The sequence below is a fragment of the Danio rerio genome, chromosome 24, assembly GCF_049306965.1.
Source record: "Danio rerio strain Tuebingen ecotype United States chromosome 24, GRCz12tu, whole genome shotgun sequence".
NCBI classification, from domain to species: Eukaryota; Metazoa; Chordata; class Actinopteri; order Cypriniformes; family Danionidae; genus Danio; species Danio rerio.
In genome coordinates, this window is record NC_133199.1 from 11,341,205 (window position 1) to 11,361,108 (window position 19,904).

The 19,904-nt window shown below is 35.7% G+C and overlaps 1 protein-coding gene and 1 long non-coding RNA gene across 15 annotated transcripts in view; both read right to left on the reverse strand.

Annotated features, from left to right (window-relative positions):
- The window catches only part of asap1b (ArfGAP with SH3 domain, ankyrin repeat and PH domain 1b), a 150,128-nt gene that overhangs the window by 82,188 nt on the left and 48,036 nt on the right, over positions 1-19,904 (reverse strand). The gene's annotated exons all lie outside the window — the stretch shown is intronic.
- On the reverse strand, positions 8,583-14,437 carry LOC141380828 (uncharacterized). The gene is made up of 2 exons (XR_012399725.1): positions 10,709-14,437; positions 8,583-10,554 (listed from the first exon to the last, which is right to left on the reverse strand). It is a non-coding gene; the product is annotated as an uncharacterized lncRNA (long non-coding RNA).

A 19,904-nucleotide genomic window follows, 5' to 3' on the forward strand; every position in this document is an offset into this window, starting at 1 on the left:
CATTATTTTATACATATAAGTACCTGAATAATGTTTAAAATGACTTTAACTTTAATTTTTAATTTCAGAATATAATTAGGAATGTTCACTTGGAGTGTCTTTCGGATGTCTGACGGTTTTATGCTTGAGATACTGAGATATCATTCAGAACTGTACGCACACATCCACGTAGAAATTTTCTAAGTCTATCAGTGCTTTTAAACAATCAGGTTTAAACACCTACAGTTGAAGTCAGACTTATTAGCCCCCTCTCCTAATTTTTGCCCCCAATTTCTTTTTTAACAGAGATTTTTTCAACACATTTCTAAACATAATAGTTTTGAGAACTCTTTTCTAATCACATATTTATTTTATGTTTGCCATGATGACAGTTAATACTATTTTAATAGATATTTTTCAAGACACTTTCATACAGTTGAAAGTGACATTTAAAGGCTTAACTAGGTAATTAGATTAACTAGGCAGGTTAGGGTAGTTAAGCAAGTTATTGTATAACGATGGTTTGTTCTGTAGACTAACGAAAAAAAAAATATAGCTTAAAGGGGCTAATCATTTTGACCTTAAAATGGAGTTTAAAAAGTGTATAACTGCTTTTATTCTAGCCAAAATATAACAAATAAGACTTTCTCCAGAAGAAAAAAATATCATCAGACCTACTGCAAAAAGTTCCTTGCTCTGTTAAAAATCATTTGGGAAATATCAAAGGTGGGCTAATAATTCTGACTTCAACTGTATGTGCCCAATAATGGGTTTTATTTCTGTATTAGTGACTGCGAACGAATCATTATTTTTAACCTGATATTCTAAGTGAAACGATTGAACTAATTCATCAAATCGAACTGAGTCATTTAAAACGATTTGCATCTCTAGCAAGCACTTATCCACTAACTACTTATTATTTAACATGCCCTCAAGATATCACCCTCTGACTCTAGATAAACAAATTTCCTGAGTTATTCAGTTATCAGAACAGTATACAGAGATCGGATTTGAGAACCAGTAAACTGATAATACTGTGCATGTGTGATTCAGTAAACTGAACACAAACAGTACATGACAGTCTGCTGTGATTGAACCAAACTTCAGCATGGGTAAACAGCAGACTTAAATAAGAAGATCTGTAGAAACGTAAGTTTATTTCATTACTGAAAGTCGGAAATTGACTTTACATTGCATCCGGAAAATTTCATAGTGCTTTATTTTGTCAACATTTTATGTTACAGCGTTGGATGAAATTAATTAATGTCCTGAAAAATCTACACACTATACCCCATAATGATAATGTAAAAAAGGATTTTTTGAAACTGTTGCAAATTTATTAAAAATAAAAAACTTGAAAAATCCCATGTACATAAGTATTCACAGCCTTTGTTGTCTGTCTTTGGGAATTTTTGCCCATTCCTCTTTGCAGTACCTCTCAAGCTCTATCAGGTTGGATGGGGAACGAGGGTGTACAGCCACTTTTAGATCTCTCCAGAGATGTTCAATTGGATTTAGGCTGGGCCACTCAAGGACATTCACTGAGTTGTTGTGAGGCCACTCCATTCTACAGGAGGAAACAACTCATTGATATTGATGTCTTTTATTTGTAATAAATTTGCAACATTCGCAACTCTTTTTTCACATTGTCATTATGGGCTATTGTGTGTAGAATTGAGAAAATAAATTTTATAAATTCATTTTGGAATAAGGCTGTAACATTAAAAAAATTTGAAAAAACTGAAGCGCTATGAACACTTTTCAGATGCACTGCAAATAAGTGAATTATGCTTAAGTTGGATTGCAAATCATAATTGTAAGAAACTTTTTAGATCACGGTGATGTTTTAATTGACTGAAATTATGACTGCTGACTACATATTTTTGGTATGTTAAGTCCAAACATGGGAAGATTGTCACAAAAGATCCTTACCTCTACTACCGTGAATCTAACTTCAGAAGCAGCCTTGCACACATATTATACTTAGACCTGCTTGTGGGCTGATGTATTTAAATTTTAAATTTGTTTTAAATTTGATATCCACGTGTCCTCTGAATACATGTTTCAAAAATGTCTCTTTAGTTGAGTTTTTATTATACAATATTTTTTCTGATGATTTTGATTCTTTCACCTAACAAACATCCTTATTTACAAAACTAAAAACTAAAACTAACACTAAAACTAATAAAGCAATTTCAAAATATAAAAACTAATAAAAACTAGTCAATCTACCTCTAGAAACTTATTTTAAAACAAAAAGTCAAAACGAAATAAAGACTAAAACTAATGAAAAATACAAAACTATTATAACCTTGTTATCATGGTCATCCATATGGTTCAATTCAATATCAAACTCACACTTACATCTCACATCCCTCACCACAGCATGCTACCGCAACAAATGACATCAGAAAACCATCAGTTCATCATAACCAGTTATGGTCTGTTACTAAACTGATACCGATTTGTCCTCTTCAGTGCCTCCCTTACATAGACTTTACTTGGACGGGCCGTTGGGTATAATGACGGCCGTCCAAGTATATATATATATATATAGTTTTTTTACTATTATTAACATTAACCTTTAACACTTTTTTTGTATCCGCCCAAATTCAAACATGCACGAACAATTAAGTAGAGGAAAATCTTCTCTTGTTTACCAGTTTCGTTCTGTGTCGTACCTGTCAGCATTCCCACAGATAGTCTCATGTGCTTTGCAGACCCACAGAGATTTTTCTCACCTTTTTCTGACTTTAAAATCAATCCGGCCCGACAAGCTAAAAGCACAAGCTATATTATTTAAATACATTACTGTTGGTTGATCCAGCTGTTGCAAAATGCAGCAATGCTTACAGTAACTACAAAGTTTGCTTCCCACGCTTAGACTTTACTTACAGTAGGCAGGCCGTTCAGGTATAGTAACGGCCACTCAAGTATATTTGGTGGCATTTATTTTTCACTATTAGCATCCTTTTACACTTTTTTTGTATCCGCTCAAAAGCCAAATATCTGCGATCTATTAAAGAGTGGAAAATCTCCTCTCCAACACTTTACCTACTTCTCGTTTTGTGTGCAAGAACTGTCACCACTCCCACAGACAATCTCACATGCTCTGCAGAGACCCACAGAGACGCACCCTTTTGGGATTTAACCATTTCTATATCTCCCTAAATGTCCAGGATTTTGGTTGCGATTTCTAAGCTGTTGTTAATTGTATGTGCTTTTACATTACATTTTTATTTTAAGCCTGATTTACTTTTGCTTGGCTTGGCAGCTGACAGCGCATGAACAGCCTTAGAGAAACATCATAGAATTAATTATTTGATCTGAGTCAGATAAACTTCTCTATTTACTCAGAGAAGACAAAATTACATCTAAACTGGCAGCAAAATATATGTACACCCCTTAGAAACGGTTTATTAAGACATTTGCCTTAAATAATAACTTTTTATTCCTTTATGTCATTTATTTTCATATTTGCTGTATATATATATATATATATATATATATATATATATATATATATATATATATATATATATATATATTTATTTATTTATTTATTTATTATGATTATGTTGATATTTTACATATTTTATACATCTTACATGCTTTGGTATGGAGACCTGAAAGGGACGTAATGATGAGAGAAAAAATTGGTGGAAAGAAAACTGGGGTGGAGAAAAAAAAAAAAAAAAAAAAAAAATCAACCCAGGCTTATTCTAAAAACACAGACCTGCAAAATAAGTCCCAAGAGGTACCTATTTGTGCAGTTTTTGTTTTCGCGAATCCGCGAGAGGCCGCTGTGTGCGTTTTTTTGCGTCTCGAACGCCTCTCGCAAGCGCGCACCATTCGCGCCCGTGCTGTTCTCATGTAAAAAGCCGCCGGAGGCCGCTGTCGAGCGACCATCTGTCCCGACTGACTGAATGATTGACTGGGCAGCCCTCCAATCGGCCGACCCAGAAACCCTCCTCCTCCTTCCATAAACCCAATCATTCTTGGTCTGTTACGAACTTGTTCCCTTTTTTTTTTAAATTCTGTTTTTTGTCTTACCTGATTTCTGGAACCACTCTTCCCCGGACTCGAACCCGGTCAACACCGCGGCCGGCTCCACGACGAGCCAACCGGACAAACTGGTTGCTGGGAAAAACTGGGAAAGCCCTCCACATGGAGGAGGTGAGCTGTCAGCCAGCAAGAGCGAAGAGGAGTGGCGTCACACCGCCCAGTACCGTTTGCTTAAAAAAACGAAATGCAGCCATATGTACCTCCGGCCACGTAAATCGTGCTCTGCAAAAATGTATGCGGGGCAACGTTTTCAGAATGAGCTTGGGTTGACAAAAATGAGTGAGAGAGAAAAAAATAATAAATCTGAGTGATAGGAAGAAATATATATATATATATATATATATATATATATATATATATACAGTGTATATATATATATATATATATATATATATATATATATATATATATATATATATATATATATATATATATATATATATATATATTAGGTTTTTGCTTCCTTCCTGAAAATGTTTTGCTGTTCACTTCATACATGCCAACTTCATACATGCCGATTCTCCCATATTTTACCATTCTCTCCCGCTATCATCATATCATTTAGTATTTTCCCATATTTCTCCCATATTTTTATTCCTTAAAGCACGCTGAAATGAATATAAAAATGTCTGCATTCACTTTCTACTTATTAAAGTTGGGAGTTGATCATCGCCCTTTATATGCAAACTCAGTGAATCAGTGAATGCATGTATAAGCGCTGACTGACATGCGCTCTGAATAACTGATCAGCTTCAGTACTATTATTGTATTAGTATTATTACTCATTCATTCATTTATTTTTGGCTTAGTCCCTTTATATTATTATTATTATTATTATTATTATATAGGCTTTGCTCGGAAACAATCATGCAAACCATGTTCTGCTCTCAATAGCTATCTTTGCTCAGCATCTGTTGCATAGCAGCAAGTCGTTTGGCAGCAAACTATGACCTTATTTTAATGACAAATGTATATTTATACTGCTAATTTACGTTTTTAGATAATTTATGCATACGCAATGAATGTAAGCCTGCTAACTGATCAAATGATAGAATATGTAAACTTAGTTTATACATAATTGAATAATAATAATTTTATGACATTAATAATGCTGGTTCACAGAGGACTATTATTTTGGATCACAAGCTCAGATTATTTGGATCACAAGCTCAGATGTGGTTGACAATTGAGAGGAAAAGGTTTTCAGCACCGCTTTTCAGCACCGCCTACATGTGTATAATGAATTTTAAAGTCGTTTATCCATTTTCCTACCCTAAACCAAACAACAAAAATCTTTTTTTTTCTTTTTTTTGTGAGCAAAATAAAAATCGAAAAATGTTTTTTTGCTTGTTTTGTTTGAAAATGGATATGGATAACGGAAGATACCCTGATTGCTAACATTAGTTAATGCAACATGAGTTTATATCAACTAACGTTATTTAACTGAAATAGCATTAACTAACATTAAGAAGAATGAACAAATAATAAATGTATTGTTAAATGTATGTTCATGTTAGTAATGTTTGCTCAACATTAACTACCATTTACTAATGGACCAATATTTTAAACTACCCAAATACTCTAATCGCTGAAAAATAAACTGCCATAGATTTAGTAAGCCCTGTGACAGCTATATAAACAACATGTTCCCTAGTCTTGATACAAATCACATCAAAAGCATAATGATAGTAATAATCTGATTTGATTTGAGCGAGGACACGTAATGCACTCAACAACAGCTTGGATAAAGCTAACATTCATCCGATTATGATCCTGACTGAAAATTGAGCAATTAAATTAGTGACAGATGTTTGTTTACAGAGCGTACAGTGCTGTATTCCCATCTCACAAAGGTTGCAATTAAAATGATCCTGATGTCATGTCTCTGTTATGGATGAGACACACAAAAACACAGTGTGACTGCACAAGGGCTCTCTAGATCTTCACCTCACAGTGAAACCCGACAGCTCTTCACACTGAGGTGAAGCGCAGCCTGCTAGTGTCATCGTTTTTCAGAGGTGCAGAAGAGATTCCCTAGCAACAAGGTAGTAGGTGACAGAAAGAAATGCTGTAGTGTGTGCATTTTGTGAATCAGCTTCCTTGTATCATTGCTTTCAAACTAATTTAGTCACTTAAACTTTGAAAATAATCATCAATGTAGACCACAAATACCCCATTAAGTCAAAATGGTCATCTTATTCGTTCATTCATTTTCTTTTCGACTTAGTCCCTTTATTAATCTAAGGGTCGCCACAGCCGAATGAACCGCCAACTTATCCAGCACATGTTTTACGCACCAGATACCCTTCCAGCTGCAACCCATCTCTAGGAAACCAAAGAGCTTAGAATGACCAAGAGGCGACACTCAATAAAATGTTTCATTGCAACAGCAGCGCTCAGCAACAGCCCCGGTTTCCGCCATTTTGGAGTGAAAGTGATCGGCCGTCCATTGGATCTCATTTCTGTCGCGATGGCAAGCACCTGCTTTGTTTTTTATTCATTTATTTAAAAAGTGCATTAAAGTTGAGATACAACCTGAAAGACGACAATAAAACACTTACTATCACAATCATCAGCACTTTTAATAGTTTATTTAAAAGACTTTTAATATGCTGTTGTTCTATTGGAGTTTTCATTCCAAAATGGCCGCCGTGTCCTCTAGTGGCTGTTTCCCAAATTACTAGAGTGTTGCCTCTTGGTCATTCTAAGCTCTTTGGGGAAACATCCATACACACTCATTTACTACGATCAATTTTAGCTTACCCAATTCGGTCATCTTATTTTACCACTAAAAGAAACTGTTGGGTTTGTCTCGTGTTTTTATATGCAAAAATTTGTTGTGTGTGAATGGGGCCAAAAATAAAGTAAACACACTTATGTTTCAGCTTCAAATGTAAACACTGGACACCAGTATGTCAAGACAAAAGTTTGAAAAATTTAAGTTAATTAAAAGTCCCTGTATGATTAAGACGATTAATTTTTTTTTACATGGAATTACCCAATTAGAAAATAAACATTTTAGTAATGAGGTAGTTACCTAGCAAGCCCAAAATATCATAAGACGTTAATATTAGGTTAGATATAGGTCATGACGTCAGGTGACCAAAATTCAATGTCTAGCCTAAGGACGTCTTTTTGACGTTCAATAACGACGTCTAATTACATTGATATTTGGTTGATTTTAGGTTGTGTTGGAAAGCGTCTGATAGATGTCAGTGTGGAAACGTTCACACAACATCAATGTGTTACATGATTAGACATTGATAATTGGTTGATTTTAGGTTATTCATTTAATTGGCCTAACCTTGGGTTCTGATATCAACCTGATTTTCATTTCCAAACAAACCCAGAAGTCCTGATGATGTTGGGGTACAACGTCAATAAGACGTCATGTTGACGTCCTGTGCCTGCAGGGTAGGCATCCCCATAAAAAACTAACCTACTTAAAATAGTTAAATGTAAATATAAAAGACAGATCTAGGGATGCAACGATTAACCAATTTCACTTTTAACTGTGTTTAAATTCATCACGATTAATTAATCGTAAAGGCTTCTCAACACTACGTTTGTGCATGGAACAAAACAGCTGCAACTGAAAGTTATGCCAATTGTGGGCTAGTTTAAAGTTCTGAGCTTGTACACAATACGCACGAACACCGGATTAAAGACTGACTTTAACTATGGCTGGAGCTATTAACTAAGGGCCGTTCACATATCCCGTATTTTGCACGCACAAATTCGTTTTTCTAATGGAGGCATGCAGCTTATTTGTGCATATGGACAGCATGTGGGATGCGAGCAGCGCAACGTGCTCACACATTCCAGCCGCACCAAGCTGAAAGAATGCCGCGAGCGCACTGCGAGTCACGTGACAACAACTGACCGAACAGCTTCATACTTTGTATGGAATATACACGCTTCTTAGCTTCTTACAGTAGGTAGTTTAGATTTATTAGGAGACAAATACAATTTTTATTTTTATTTTTTTATTCATTCATTCATGCATTAGTAGTTTAGATTCATTAGACATTAGACAAATACAATTACATTTTTTATTCATTTAATCATTCATTTATTAATTAATTCATTCATTTTCAGTGTAAAATATTATTTATGTTTAAATGCCAAAAACTTTTTTCACTTATTTGTAATTTTTCTGTGATTATTTTGTGCTGTATTATTTAGTTACTGAGCCGCAAAAAATAACACTTTAAAATATAAGGTGTTTTCATGTGACTTTTTTAAAATAGCAGTGTTCTGAAATTAATGAATGCATAATAATTGTGATAACCATGAAACTGTGATTATGCCTCAAGACTATAATTGTGCAACCAAAATCTATAATCGTTGCATCCCTAGACAGATCAATTATAAAAAATAAAAAATAAAAGTTCACAAATCAAACTCAACCTCTTTAAATTACATACTTTAACTTAGGCATCACACTTTTTTTAATTGGCAAAATTGGCAAAAGCAGGTAATATTGTATTTAAAATATAACACACACACACACACACACACACACACACACACACACACACACACACACACACAATATTAGCATACTTAAAATTAATGTATTTGTTTAGTGCTATTAGTTTTCGCCCTGCATCATTTTCATCAATGCAGTGTAATGTACTGCAGGCTATCTCTTACAATAGATATACATAACAATAGATAAACATTTTAATGCATTGTGTTTCATGGTAATTGTGCATAACTAACATCCCTATTAAACAGTGTTAAATATGTAAAATCTGTAAACCAATACTAAAGCCTAAACACAACGCATAAATCAAAACATCCATAAAGCCACCTAATAAAAAAAATCTCCATTAATGAAAGCAAATTGATATTGTTATGCATCATTAATAAACTGCATCCAAACTGCTAACTGTAGCCTAAATAGCCTTGTTATTTCTGAAAATGCTTTAGTGACATTTCGATTTATGGTTTTGTAGAGATAACAATAAAACAAGGCCAAAACAAAGGCAGATGACAGGCTGAAATGTTTAGCTAACCGCACAGTTTAGGCTAAAGGGGGTCAAAGCCACTGCTGTCAAAGTTCACTGGTGAAGGCTGCCGCATGTTTCCTGCTTGCACTCTTATCCCGGCCACACAGAGCAGGGATTTCCTTCCCAAGCCAGAAATAAGTGCACAAACCAACCTAAGCCTGATTAACATGTGTGATATGTTTTATTTATTTAAAGGCGCAGTATGTCATTTTTATGTATTCACAAAGATGGAAGGAGAACACAAAATGTGCAGCGCTATTTCATCATACTAAATACATCTTGAGGTTCAGTTGCAATGATTCTCTGTGCAGTCTAGTATAAAACACAACATATTAAAGCATCTTTGTTGTTTCCCTGTTTTCTAGAAATTAAAGCAGAAATCTAGGGTATTTGGCGTCATTAGCATGGCGACATAGGACACGGCCTGAGTCACTAACTAAAAATGCTTATTTCTCTGAGTTTGAACATTTTTAGAAATATGTGAGATAATGCAAGTACATAATTCAGCAAAATATATAACACTGATGTAATGTTTTTAATTAATCTTACATACTGTGTCTTAAATTTTTATTTCATATCAGCATCCCTAATTCCAATTGTAGCAAATACATACAGTTGAAGTGAGAATTATTAGCCCCCCTGTTTATTTCTGTTTAACGGAGATATTGTTTCAACACATTTCTAATCATAATAGTTTTAATAACTCATTTCTAACAACTGATTTATTTCATCTTTGCCATGATGACAGTAAATAATATTTTACTAGATATTTTTCATGACACTTCTAAGCAGCTTAAAGTTACATTTAAAGGCTTAACTCGATTAATTAAGTTAACTGGGCTGGTTAGGGTAATTAGGCAAGTTATTGTATAATGATGGTTAAGCTAAAAAATTAGCTTAAAGGGGCTAATAATTTAGAGATTAAAATGGTTTTTAAAAATGTAAGAAGAACTGCTTTTATTCTAGCCAAAATAAAACAATTAAGACTTTCTCCACAGGAAAAAAAATATTATCAGACATACTGTGAAAATTTCCTCGCTCTCTTAAATTTGTGAAGTATTTAAAAAAGAAAAAAAAAATTCAAAGGGGGGGTTAATAATTCTGACTTCAACTATACAAGTAGTAAGTACATAACAAAATTTTTAAAACAGTTTATTTTATTTGTCAAAATGCTGAACAACAGTTTATCTCTTTAAATTAAAACTTAAGCATAGAATGGTTTGATTTACTTTTGAAAAGAAAAAGTTTTAATATTTTTTTTATTATTAAACAAAATGTTTAGAAGTGCTTTCCACTAATAGTATTATAATTCTGTCAAAATAGAATAAAAAATACATTAAACTAAGTTGGTAGGTTGTCTTGAAGATCTTTCTCGATCTAAAGTAAAAGATGAGAAGATGATCTGAAGTACAAGTAGGTGTGTAACAGACAAGCACAAGTCCATATAACATATTATTTAGTGCAGGGGTGGCCAACCCAGTTCCTGGAGAGCCACCTTCCTGCAGATTTCAGTTGCTACCCATATCAAACACACCTGAACCAATTAATTAGGACCTGAACACCACATGATATATACAGGAAGGTGTGTTTGATATGGGTTGCAACTGAAATGTGCAGGAAGGTGGCTCTCCAGGAACAGGGTTGGCCACCCCTGATTTAGTGTCCAGGAATATTTTGATTTAGGCCAATTATTTTAAAATCAAACAGGTTCCATGACACTCTGCATAAGGGCTGCACGATTAATCAAAAAAAGATTGCAATCTCAATTCGATCCCCATACGATCTTAATTCAGCATCTCTACGATTCAGCCAATTATTTTTCAGGAGAAGCATAAAAGGGGTTGCACAAGTCTTCACGTTGTTTTATATATGTTGCTCAGCAACATGGACACCTCAAAATGGTATTAAAAGTGTCACATACTGTATTTATAAGGTATAATTCACCAAAAATTGTCATTCATGTCTTAATTTAATAATGTATTCGCAGCTGCAAAATCACACGTTACTAGTAAGAGGACAAACACGTACCTGCGAATAATGTATACTTTAGTGAACCTGCATAGGCTGTGAATAACAGATGTAAGCAACGTTTAGTTTGTTGCACAGAGTGATGGATTCGGTGCAGTGCGGGAAGTACTGTATGATTTGCATGTATGTCTTTCTCAAATTGACGACAGCCATGACATAAACCGTACTCGGCAGTGAAAGTGAAACTAAAATTGCATACATCATATGATCATATCGCATCATATCACATTTGTTATTTTTTTCTTTCATATCTAACACAAAGTGTTGTGCATGAAAATAAGTGTTGAACAGTATAACTACTCTGGCCTATATAATGTTGAATATTCACCTTATTCTTTGCAGACGAGTGGGCGCAGCCATTTGAATGTTTTCAGTTTCAATCATTTCCACTCATTTTTAGACGTTAAAAACTGCTTGTTACGCTGCTTGATGTTGCAAACTGATTATCTTATTATATTATTCTACTTGGTCTGTAGAGTAATGCAAACACTTGTTTGTAGAGTAAGCCTTGTTTGACCGTTTTCTGCCGTTTATTATTCCAAGTCATTTCTCCATCAGGTGACTGAATCGGAAGTTCTAAAACAATCGCGAAAGCAGGCGCACTTCCGCATTTTAGAATAAGATCAATAATGCAAGAGGGAATCTGAAAATGACAAATATCTTGTTTTACCAGTGGAAAAAAAATTCTAATAATGTTGTCAAAGACAAATGGCAAGCATACAGTATGCCTCAAACATAAAAATTCAACTTTAGAATTATGAATAGTTGCATTCTGATGTCATCAATTTACTGTGCATTAATGACCAGGACAAATTTAAAGTCTAGTAAAGTCCACCATTAAAAGTCTACACAACATTTTAACCAACAGTAGACTAATTTACATAATTTACATAGCCTAATATTATTATTTTTGTTTTACCATATGTTTGAGAAATAACAGTAATAATAGCCTACTCATTTTAACCTTTATTTTACAACTACAGTATCATGAGAAAATCGTGATCTGGACTTTAAGAAAAAATAATCGTGATTGTCATTTTAGCCAGAATCATGCAGCTCTACTCTGCATTATATAATATTAAATCAAATTTTTATAACTGAATGTCCTCAAAGTTAGCTCTAAAGCCTGAAACACTCCAGTCAGAGCAAACCTATAGCTATACATATTTAACATCTCATCCGACAGACAAATGTGGGAATGTTACAACAAAAACTGAAAACTAAACAATGTATTTATCTTAGTTCTCTGACACAATGAAACACCATTTATTTGTCCATACTTCAGCAACTGAACATCTATTTCAAAAGAACACAATGAAAACTTTTCTTTAATGCCCAAGTTGCTGCCAAATACTGTGCGTAGTGTGCATTTTGGGCGTACACAGCATAGTTTGGATTTTATGAAGAAACACTTGCATTCCAGCCTGAGACTTTGAGGCCTGATTCATTTGTATGTGCATGTGCAGGAGTGAAACGGAGAAGGAAGACACAAAAGAGCAGCTTTAAAGGCAGCAGGCATGACACTAACATCCTCTTTGTGCCCCAAACACAACACCACGAGTTTTTTCCATGCACGTCTTTCAGCGAAGTCACTTTCTGTTTATTGCAAGATCTGCGATACACAAACTAAGCATTCCTTTCCATCCATTACTCTTAGGAATAGGTTGAAAATAACTGTTTTTCAACTATTGCATTTTTCTATGTCATAAAGCAGAGAGGTGCACACTTTCTATGCAATACACAGTGGATTAGCAGCAATAATAGAAAAAGACTCAGACTAGACTTTATTATCCCGTTTAGGGAAACTAAAATTGCAGCAAGGTGCCGTAACACAGGCAAAATTCTATGAACACATTATTATAATATTACCGCACAACATACCATACATCACTATGTAGGTGCATCTCCCTCCCCCTGACCTAATGTACAACGGGTGGTCCGGGGTGCATAGTAGACCCTGAGCTCTCTTTAAAACACCAGTGTGTTAAATTACCAAAAAGCTAAAACAGATTCAATAAATTGTTTATAAAACAATGTCATCATGTGGATCACAGTTGTTAGCATAGCATGGCTGTATCGACCCCTCAGCAATCAGAACCACAAATGTTTTTTATAAAACAGACATTTTGGATGCATTAGGAAGGATAATACAAGAGAGATCATTTTTTATCTAAGGGACAGGCATGAAAGTACTTTAAAGATTACTAACCTCATCCTCTAAATGGCCCTCGCAATTCAAGCATAGAGGTCAATTTGAGCTGCAAAGGTTTCGAAAGCTGATAGACACCTTGATATTTCATAGGTTTGTATTTTAAATATATCTTAATCATCTATTATGTGTTGGGAAAAGTTAATTTTAAAAATAATGTATTGCAAATGTAAGCCTATATCTGAATCTTAATGCTTTACTTTTTTTTAAAAAGTGGCTTAAGATTGTAATATATCACTATAAAAACGTAACTTTACCCAACACTGACACTAATTCACACCTAAACATTACACAGAAACTAAGGTTGCCACAGGAAATCCAAATATACACTCACCGGCCACTTCATTAGATGCACCTGTCAAACTGCTAGTCAATCACATGACATCAACTCAATGCATTTAAGCATTTGCAGTTCAAACCGAGCATCAGAATGGGGAAAAGAGGTGATTTGAGTGTATTTGAACATGGCATGGTTGTTGGTCCTAGACGGACCTATTTCATAAACTGCTGATCTACAGGGATTTTCACACACAACCATATCTAGGGTTTACAGAGAATGGTCTGAAGAAAGAGAAAATATCCAGTGAGTGGCAGTTCTGTGGGGGCAAATGCCCTGTTGATCCCAGAGGTCAGAGGAGAATGCTAGACTGTTTTGAGCTGATTCGAGGCAACGGTAACTCAAATAACCACAGTTACAACTGAGGTGTGCAGAAGAGCATCTCTTAATGCACAACACGTCAAACCTTGAGGCGAATGGGCTACAGCAGCAGAAGACCACACCGGGTGCCACTCTTGTAAGCTAAGAACAAGAAACTGAGGCCAAAATTCACACAGGCTCACCAAAATTGGACAATAGTAGATTGGAAAAACATTGCCTGGTCTGATGAGTCTCGATTTCTGCTGCGACATTGGGATGGTAGGGTCAGAATTTGGCGTCAACAACATGAAAGCATGGATCCATCCTGCCTTGTTTGATGGTTCAGGCTGGTGGTGGTGGTGTAATGGTGCGGGGGATATTTTCTCAGCACACTTTGGGCCCATTAATACCAACTGAGCATCGTGTCAACGCCACAGCCTATCCGAGTATTGTTGCTGACCATGTCCGTACCTTTATGACCACAGTGTACCCATCTTCTGATGGCTACTTCCAGCAGGATAAAGCAGCATGTCATAAACCTCAAATCATCTCAGACTGTTATTTTTTTAACATGACAATGAGTTCACTGCACTCAAATGGCCTCAACAGTCACCAGAACTCAATCCAATAGAGCACCTTTGGGATGTGTTAAAACGGGAAATGGATGTGCAGCCGACAAATCTGCAGCAACTGCGTGATGCTATCATGTCAATTTGGACCAAAATTTCTTAGGAATATTTCCAGTACTTTCTTGGATCTATGTCACAAAGGATTGAAGCAGTTCTGAAGGCAAAAAGGGGTCCAAGCTGGTACTAGTAAGGTGTACCTAATAAAGTGGCTGGTAAGTGTAACTACCTAAAGCAAAAAAATTTCATAATAAATTAAGACTTTTTTTGGACCACAACAGAAACAAATATGCTATAGGAACATTTTTGCATATTAGTAACCCCAGGCAATAATGCAATGGCAAACAGGAAGTTGAAGACTGAAATGTATATATACATAAAAGAGCATTTCCATGTTAAAACAACACAAAACAGAATTAGAAAACAGGGCATATGCAGCAATCCTAAAGGTAATTTCAAAACCCTTTTAATACTTTTTAAAGACCTTCTGAAAATATTTTAAGACCTCATGGCCACTTCAAGTTCTAATCAGCATCAAAGCTTTAACTTAATAAACAGCTGTTAATAAACAGTTGTAGTTAAATAAATCAATAGAGCACAACCATTCAACAGAACTCTGATAAGCTCGGAAGAGACAAAGCTTGAATGGATAAATTACGCGATTGTTTTCAGCGACAGGCTTCAGCCACTGTTTAAACTTATCTTTCTCCAACCAGGAGTACGCAAACTTACATTTTCACCTTTTCACGTTACACATCACCTTCCAGCGTTTGTAGCAATTTACGTGACATCGCCTGGACAAAGTAGCCTGGCCAGTCGCACCCTAACCTGAACCAATCGCGTGAATTGAGCACGCCATTGTAAATATTAGGAGAAAAATAAATATATATTTTCCTTTTTGGAGTCAAACACTTTGTGCAATGCTTGAACAAAATTTAAGACCTAAGTGATTTTTAGGGCCTTAGTTTTCTCATAATTGATTTATCAACTATTAAAACTTTTTAAGACCCCGCAGACACCCTAGAAAAACAGCAAGGCTGTTGCTCAAATGTGTAGTTAGAACATATACGAGTATGAAACTGTAAACACTAATATAATTTGGAAAATTTCTGAGTGAAATTGAGTGGAACTAGTCTGAACAAACATGAATCCCTCTGAAAGCTTCATTCTACATGCTCTACTAGTTTAAATACAAATGTGAAATGCAGAAGAAATGGATAAATACATCTGGAGCAGAAGCAAAGGTTGTTTAAACTCATTTTTTTGCATGGACAAACAGAGTTCTGCTATTCTTGCATGCATAATAACTTGACCTTCAACTTTTAAAGGTGTAGTTTATTGACCGACTGACTTTGTTTTCTTCTGATAAATACAACAGAAGATATTTTGACAAATGCTATTAACCAGACAACTGAGCAACTGGAGCATAAATAAACATTTTAAAACTTCAGTGAACAATTAGTTTAAAAGGGGGTTATTTTAAACATGACTTTAAGTAAATTAAGACCATGACCATAATTTTTGACAAAAAATAAATGAATATGTACTGTATACGTTAGTGTGTATAAACTGTATGTATACAGCATACATACAGATACACACATGCATACATATCACAAAATTCTTAAGAGATGATTGTAAATAATAACAAACAAATTTATAAAAATCAATATGTATTTATTAAAATGAGTAATTAGCATTTAGAAAGTAATGATATGATTAGCAGCCTGTAAATTTAGGAATTCAAAACAAAGGCATTATAATGGTACTTCTCATTTCTTAGCAGGTCATCCAAGGTTTTAGCCGCTTAAACCACTAAATGTAGAGTGCAAAATATAACCATTCTCTTATGGCCACCGTGACCTACATTTGCTAAAAAACGTGTGCACACACATATTCACACACACTCACTATGCAATGAGACACCATTGCGTGTGAAGCAAACAGAGCATAAGTGATATACAGAATCAGTATCAGAATCAAAAGAGTTTTTTGCAAGGTATGTTCACACATACGAGGAATTTGTTTTCGTGACAGAGCTTCTACAGTGCAACAGAATTACAGAGAAAGGACCAAAAAAAAAAAAAGATAAATATATTAAAAAAAAGCAGTAAGTAGTGAGTACAATTCATTAAGATTCGTAGAAAAATAGGGTACAGGAGAATGGAAAAATAGGGTAAATGATAATAGAGCTTCATTGTCTTTGTGCTTAGAAAGCTAGAACAGCAAGCGTGATGAATCTCTAGGGGCCAAATGAATGATCCTCTATGGAAGCTTGCTAAACTGGGCTGTGCTGTGCTTTCTTAAAGAGGAAGTTGGCGCTTCTGGATTCTGTGGTGAAGCCTCAAGGCGAGTGACAACAGTCACCACTAGCGTCTCCACCCAGATGCTAAATCCAGCACAAGGCTGACACAGACGGGCCTCAGGCTGAACAGCATCCTCCTCCTCCTTCATACTGAGCTCTACGCTAACGCTAGCGGACACTGTTTACGCCTCAAGCATAGAGCCTGCAGAAGATTTAACTGCATCATCCAACCATAAATAATGCTAACAAGCTATCTAACACCAATGAAATATCTGAGAGGGACAAAACAACATAGCAAAAATAATTTATAGTGATTTGTTATTTTTTTTTTTTTTTTCAGTATTTAACAATCCACAATTTGATATTTTACTCTGATCTTTTTAATTATTTTTATAAATGAAATGGTATTATTCCTGGGGAAGCTGGAGAGCCTGTTTGTGTGGCTAACAGGGAACCCATGACCAGGGCCGGAGTGGGACTTCTTTAGCTCTGGAGTTTCAAGCCTTAGACTGGCCCACCTCAGTCAATGGCTGACTATTTTAAAATAACGTTTTTTCCAATTCAGTTTCTAATGACACTAACACGTCTTTTTCAAGGACACAGCTGCTTTACAACTTCAAATGTTTTCCATAGATATGAGAGCATTAATTCTTTATAGATATCCAGTCTTTTGTAACGGTCGTCACACACACACACACACACACACACACACACACACACACACACACACACACACACACACACACACACACACACACACACACACACACACACACACACACACACACACACACACACACACACACACACACACAAAATGTACCCCTACATAAGTAACCCAAACAGTATTATATGTGTTGACACTAAAAATGAAAAAAATTAAATAAAATTTATCCTGGTGAGGTTCGAACTCAGATCGGCAGCGTCATAACGCAACGTGCTATCCACTAGACCAAGATGGCACTGTTAAGGTGATGTGTTCAGGATAAAAAAAAATAAGTATTGCACTGTTATCTGCTGCCATTGATGTCTACTCTTTTTCTCTCCTTTTTAGATTTCTGATCGAGTTATGTCAGATTTATTAATGTAGTGAATCATCTGATTTTCATTGAGCAGGTGTAATATTCATTAATAGTAAATAATATTCAATAAGGTGCCGCTGTTTGGGGTGGAATGATAGATGATAAATGATAAATGATAAATAAAAAGAGCAGGGCTGCAGCAAAATAATGAATAAAAATAATGTGGCTTTGGTCAAATAAATAAATAAACAAAAAAAGTGCAACTGTTGAGAGTGCAAGCAGCTAGGGACACCGGCCCTCACGGCCAAAAAACGGACCGGCCCACCAGGAATTCTCCCGGTGCTCCCGATTAGCCAATCCGGGCCTGCCCATGACTGAATGATATTAGGAAAATCTAATATTGCAAAAAAAAAATTATATTGCGAATTATATTATGATATTATTCAGGCATGTGACCAGCCGAGAACAAAATGGAAGCAAGACGAGACCCTCCCCTTTACTTATTTACTCTTAAATCTATTATTCTTAAATCTGATTGTCTGATATCCGATATCAATATTCTGCAATAACAGCATTTGTACAGCCTCCTCACTTGTCACTGATGGAAGACTAACGCCCTATTCACACGGGGCTTCAGCGTCAACGCTTGACAGAGGGCGTGTCTGAAGTTGGAGCTGAAACGATCGTCATAGAAGCGTCAGCCAATGAAATTCAGTCAGCAATAGGCCACTGTCTGAGCTGGTGTATTTGCATACAGCGATCTGATTGGCTGACGCTTCCGTCGGCGCTTGAAAAGTTGAGCTGGTCCCAACTTTTGCAGCGAGGAACGCTTCTGAAGCGGCGCCGACGGATCCACAATGCAGTTCGGCAACGCCTGACGTCACCCATTCAAAGTGAATGGGAAGCGTTGACGCTGACGCCCCGTGTGAATAGGGCGTAAAGGTTGATTTATACTTCTGCATTAAGCGAACGTGTATGCTACGGCGCAACCTACGCATGGATGCATAGCCCTCACGTCGGCGATGTTGATGCGCACCTCTCAAAAAATGTAACTACACGTCGCAACAACATGAAGCGCAAGCTCTGTGATTGGTTGGCTTGGTAGCGTTGACCAGTGTGAGTGGAGGTGAGAGCATGCGAGCCCGATGTAGTGAGTGTTTATAAGGGTGGAGTCCCAGAAGCTCCAGATGGAGACTGTGTTTTGTTTACCTTATGATTAAAGTTGTTGCACGTCCGCCAATCCCAGCCTCAAAATGAGCGAGCTTGAGCCACTTGTACATTAAGGAAGCTTTCAGAAAAAACACCCGCTTGCAGCGTGCATACGTATAAATGCACGGCTACGCGTATTGAATGCGCCGTGGGTCACGCCAATCTCTTGATGCAGAAATATAAACCAGGCTAACGGCACTTGGCCTGCAGCCTAAACACGACTCCCACCAGTGCCAATATACCCCAGGCCAAATCACACTGATACGATGGTTTGTTCTGTAGAACATCGAAAAAAATATATAGCTTAAAGAGGCGAATAATTTTTACCTTAAAATGGAGTTTAAAAAATTAAAAACTGCTTTTATTCTAGCGGGGAAAAAAAGACTTTCCCCAAATGAAAAATTCATACTGTGAAAATTCCCTTGCTCTTTTTAACCACATTTTGGAAATATTTAAAAAAAGGGAAAAAAATTATAATAATCAAAGGGGGGCTAATAATTCTGACTTCAAATGTACAGCCTTATTCCAAAATGGATTCAATTAATTTATTTCCTCAAAATTCTACAAACAATACCCCAAAATGACAATGTGAAAAAAAGATTTTTTGAAATTGTTGCAAATTTATAAAAAATAAAAAACCTGAAAAATCACATGAACATAAGTATTCACAGCCTTAGCTCAACACTAGCTCTGCATATACACTATTGTGTTTGATTTCAGCTGGTTTTAGATTAATCGATCACTCTTTATTATTTACTACTAAGAAAATAATAAAATAAAGAAATTGAATATAATAATAATGATTATAA